Below are 6,000 nucleotides of genomic sequence, written 5' to 3'. Positions count from 1 at the left end.
GATAGATAGATAGAAAGATAGATAGATAGATAGATTAACTGCCATTGACGCCTATAGATGTAAAAAATTCATTTGAATGATTTCCATTAGTTTAACTTTTTTTTCTACTTTTGTTAAAGGTATGAAAACCTAGAAAAAACATTTTATTGCACATTTAGAACAGATATAAAATGTGTTATTAATCGGGAGTTAACTAGTGAAGTCATGCGATTAATTACAATTTTAAAAAAATTATCACCCGACGCCCCTAATTTTTTCAATAATCTTTTCTTAAAAAAATAAAATAAAATTTTAAGAAAATAAATTATACAAAATTAGGGGTGTCAGGCGATTACAATTTGTCATCATAATTAATCGCATGACTTCACTAGTTAACTCACGATTTTATATCTGTACTGAATATACAATAAAAAAAAAAATCTAGGTTTTCATATACTCTTGTTAACAAAAGTGGAAAAAGTGTTAGACTAATAGAAATAGTTCAAATTGATTTTTGACGTCTATAGCTGTCAATGGCAGTGAATGAGTTAATATAGTATGGTATGATAAGACAATAAAAACATATGGAGAAAGCATCTAAAACAGGGGGCAAAACATTGACATAGCAAGAACTGGACATCCCTCCAAAATTGATGTAAAGATGAGTTGATATTATTGATATAGTATTGATATTAAGACACAAACACATCACTGCTCAGTACCAAAAGACCACTAAATACACAGTGAATCATAGTGGTGGCAGAATCATGCTTTGGAGTTGTTTTTTCAGCTGAAACTGGCGCTAAGACAAGAAGAGGGTATTATAAATAGCTCCAATTAACAGTCAGTGTGAATAGAAAATGTTCAGGCAGAAAATATTAAGGACAAGCCTACTATATTCTAGTAGGCTTTTTCTGACATTTTTTTCAAAGGTTCTAGTGACTAGAACGTGTGAACTTTATTTGGAGTTAATCAGAGGCACTATTAATGGGTGCAGACGTGTACTGACTCCAGTTAGCATTAGTTCGAATGTAATTGGTTAATTATGAACAACAACCTTCTCCAGGGTGTGCACACTTGTTCAACTACATGATTTTGGTTGCTTATTTTTACTTCCCTTGCTAGAAAAGATTTATTTGTTTATTTATTTTCAGTTGAGTTGTACAGATACACTTTGTACACGCACAGGTAAATAGATAGGTAGGTACACAGATAGTTGTAGATAGTAGTTTTGAAATGACTTTGTATTTTTTTGTGACAAAAGCCGTAATTTGAACAGTATTGTGTAGACATTTGTATTCTATTGTTTTTTTAGGAGAATCTTCTTACCAGAAGGTGGCAGTGTTTATCTACTAAGCAAGATTTTGGCGACGACATGACTTCCTCAACCGCCTAGAGCCCTAGACCATAGACCATAAAGTATTTGTTAGGTTCAAAACAAGCCAGAACATATGTAGTTTATTAAATTGTGGGACACACAAGTTGGAATGCTATTGTAATTGTAAATGTGTATTTTATCATCAGCTGGTGACTTCAGTATGAATGGACAAAAAATCCCACATTCCAACGACTTCCCGAAAGTGTGAAAGCTTTTTTCGCGGGGGACCAACTCGGTCTATTTTTGATTGCGCCAAAACTATTGCTTAATTTGTGAAAATTACTGCGTGCTTCTGCTCTTGAGGTTTTCCTCCACTCCATAATACCTGTTTGGCTTGTTAATCATTAAACTGTTTCCTGGAACAATAAATTAACAGAAAAGCACCCTTTCCCTTGGAGCTGCTGCCCATCAGACAGGAATCTGACAGTTAATGCTGCATGTATGCTCTGCTTTTTCTTTGGATGTTAGTTTTTTTTTTTGCAACACTTATTCCAAAAGAAGGACTGGTCTCAACAAGAAGTGATGATTATGAATAACTACCGGAAGTTTTGTGAGGCCCCCTCATCTGTCAGTTTTCTTGTGTGTGTGGGGGTGTGTATGTATGCGTGTGTGTATATATATATATATATATATATATATATATATATATATATATATATATATATATGTATATGTGTGTGTGTGTGTGTGTGTGTGTGTGTGTGGTCTTGTTTTCTTTACATAGTGGGATTTCACAGAGTTGTGGGGCCATTTTGCTGGGCTCCACAAGTTTACACCTCTTTTTGAGGGTCAAGACTTGGTTTTAGAGTTTAGGTTTGAATTTGGTTATGGTTGGGATTAGGGTAAGGAATAGGGGAAGGCAATCATTTTTGATGGTTGGGGTTAGGGGAAGGGGCTAGGAAATGCATTATGTCAATGAGATGGCCCCACAAAGATAGTAAAACAAACGTGTCTGTGCGTGTGTTGTTTTTAACAGATTAATAATAGTGGTTAATGTCATTTTACATGTGTTAAAATGTTATCTAAAACATTGCCTGTAAATTAATTTCATAAAAGTATTTTGATAGCAATAAATTCAATTTTAATTATGCCAGATGAAGTCTGAAAAAGTGGAAGATCAACCCAAGTCCTGCCATGGGTTTTGCTTGACCTTTTCCACTGTATTTTGGAAGCAGTATCGAATCTATTATTCTTACATTTGCATCCCTCTAAAGCTTTGCAACATAGTGAGTCTCAAAATTACTCATACTATGGCCAAATTTTGTGAATTTTTAGTTGCTGAAAGTTTAGCTTTTGGCCTGAAATGATACAACTGTATATTAATTATATGTATGATATTACTGCATAATTGTGACGGGAAGACAAATACAATCTCTTCGACCATTCTAAAATATCCTGGTTGTTTCTTTGAAACATTCTAATCAAATATTCATTTAGAACACCACATATTGGGAAAAAAAAGTATGTATTTATAATGTATACAGTATATAAATGTTTAATGATATATTTTTACTCCACGTGTCAGTATGTAATTTCTAGCTAAGGCACACCCATTTTATTTACTATAATACAATTCAACACGTCATAATTCCGACAGTGTCTGAATCATTTTGAGCACAATGTTCACATAAGATAAGATGTAGATAGCGATACAGTCATTCTGATTTGTCGGTTATTATCATATTTTTAAGGACCCCAGTGTGTGTACAACTCATTCAATGTGGCCAAATGCTTAAAAGTCAGTGCATATGATTTTGTTTTGTTGAGCCAGCAAACTTGCCCAGGCAGGAAATTAGACGTCATAGTTGAATGTTTTCAACACGTGGAATGCAAGTAGGGCAGCCTGAACAGCTCTAACCCCCTACTCAAACTCCAAAGGACCATAAAAGGAGCTTGACTCCTCCTCCAGCTCTTTCTGAATCCCAAAACTCAGTGACATCTCCAAAAATCCCCAACGGCAGTTCTGGTCATCAGAATTTTGTTGAGCATGTCCTGACTTCCTCTTGTTGGCTCACCATGAGTCAAACTTAAAAAAAAAAAAAAAGTTCACACATTGAAAGTCTGTAGATATTGTTAAATATTACAATAAGGTGTATATCAGCTCTCACACTGCACAGTAAAGCTCCAGTATCGCTATCAGTTTACACCTCAAAGCAAAAGAAAAAAAAAAACGTGAGTGGAAACTAAACAACGTGAGCGCAATGAATCATGTCTGATTTTCCCAGCATCTGGTTTTACCCTCATTAAATCTTTGTATGCAGTATCAGCCACACGTGGACACATGATCGCATACTTGCTAACATAAGGTTGTGCAAAATCGGGAGATCGTTTTTCCTCTGCATGCCTACGGGTGTCAAAAACTCACTGCTCCCTCCCATAACACCACACAACGGAGCAAACACCCACTTCTACCTGCACAGTAATAATCTGTGCACATTAGTTTAAGCCCCAAGGATATTTAGTGTTTTGCAAAATGGGTATGCTCTCACAACCTTATTTTGCATGCAGAAATCAAATGCATAATTTTCCCTATTGTAAAACAATAAGGATGGATGGTACTATTATATGCAAGCACACGATCATTTCATACAGGCTTCCCCAATCCTGGTCCTCGTGGGTCGGAGTCCTGCAGGTTTTAGATGTTTCCATCCTCCAACACACCTGATTCAAAAGATCAGGATCATTATCAACCCTCTGCAGACTTGCTGATGAGCTGATTATAGGAATCAGGTGTGTTGGAGTACGGAAACACCTTAAACCTGCAGGACCGACCCTAGAGGACCAGGATTGGGGAAGCCTGATTAATATGTTGCAATTGTTCTACCTATTGGTGTAATAGCCCGCACAAAATGTGCCTATCTGATAAATTAGTCACTATCTGATTCAAGATTGTCACACTGTCTGAGGAAATGCACAGTCACGGTGGCTGTGTTGCAGACAATCGGCTGTCTCTATTTGCACGTATATCAAACACAAGAAGACTTTACTTTGCAGAAAACGCTAATGATTGGTCAAATGAAGTGAAATTCTCATACTGGGTTGACAATCATAACAACATCATAGTTTGATTACAAACAACATGCAGCTCAAACCCCCAGCGCTGCACTAACCAGAGAAATACGCTGTACTACATTTTGCCTGCAGGGAATTAACCAACATTTTAATTTCATCATCAGTCCAGACATGTTCACGCATGAAGAGGTAGAGGTCATGGTGGTGGCACAGGAGCAGGTAAAGCAAACTATTAAACGGATTATTTTATTTTATATTTTAGCATAATCATTTGCATTTTGACCACTTGTTTTGTGTAAAGTACCTTCCGCAACCTGATTTTGTTATATTAACTTTAATTTATATTAACTTGAACTATTACCTCATTCACTGCCAGCCCAGTAAAAATCCATCTTTTGACGTCTATAGTTGTCAACGGCAAGTCAAGTATTAAAAATAAAATGTGTTCACAATAATATGGTCTATGCGGTCCCACTAGTTTAAACACAATATTGCGATTAATGTTGCATTTGTGGAATATGGATTATGCAGCAAAATCCACCCGTTTTTATATATCACATGGGTGGCGGCCATTTTGCCACTTTCTGTTGGCCTACGAACATCACATGACCAAAGCCAGAATACAGGTGAGTCATGATTGGTCGTTAGCTGAGCCCTTAGCACTTGATTATGATGTCGTTTTCAGCCGACAGCAAGGGGCAAAATGGCTGCCTCCTGAGATGACTTAAAAGGATTACATCACAGTATTTTAAGCCCTTCCACAGTTAACTATAGGCATAAAATGATTAAATATTACATTTGACACCATGGGGATGTCATTTTTTATGAATTATATATATTATGTCATTTATTTGGCCAAAATATTTACTGATTAAGGCTACCTTTGTCACTATCCCATGGGGGTCTCAGAGAAAGTGGGCGTGCGTTTAGTCCGCAGAGGGGGTGGGTCTGCACCCAATGATGTCACAAAGTGACAACAGCTCGTTTTCTCAGGTTGGGAGGGGTTGGTGCTTGGAGAGCGGAATGACCTAGAATTTCTCATAGAGGAAAATACCACTTTGGTAATGTTTTTGGTGAGGAATTAGCATTTTAACATGGCTAAAACTGACCCTTTAAAAAAAAAGGTGTTTTTTACGGCTTTGTTCATATTCCACAAACACAACATTAATCAGAACACCGTGTTTAGACTAGTGGGGGCACATAGAACGTAATGTTAAGATTATTATTTTTTTTTTTACTTAACTTCCCCTTTAGACATCACAGTACTATAGCTTCTAAAAAAAAAAGGAAATCAAATCTGACAGTATTTGCTGTCGGAATGCTGGGCCAGATTCATTCATTAAAAAAAATCTTTTTTTTTTTTTTTTTTAATGGGATGGGAGAAACCTCACTGTGAATGTTCACTATCCTGTTTGTGTGCCGGCATAATACTGCCTTGAGGACCTGCCACAAAATCTTTGTGAATGCCTCACAGCATTCCTTATCTGACATTATTTTGGTCTTCTTTGGATAGCAAACTACCTAAAAACTACCTGATCACATTCTTATTGATCAATCAAATAATTATTATGCCCCATCCTTAGTCAGACGTCATCACAAATTCCCATTGCTCCCACACTTGAAAGTTCATA

The sequence above is a fragment of the Leptonotus elevatus genome, chromosome 8 (assembly GCF_054856555.1).
Source record: "Leptonotus elevatus isolate MCC_2025b chromosome 8, RoL_Lele_1.0, whole genome shotgun sequence".
NCBI lineage: Eukaryota > Metazoa > Chordata > Actinopteri > Syngnathiformes > Syngnathidae > Leptonotus > Leptonotus elevatus.
Note: the sequence above shows the minus strand (reverse complement) of the source record.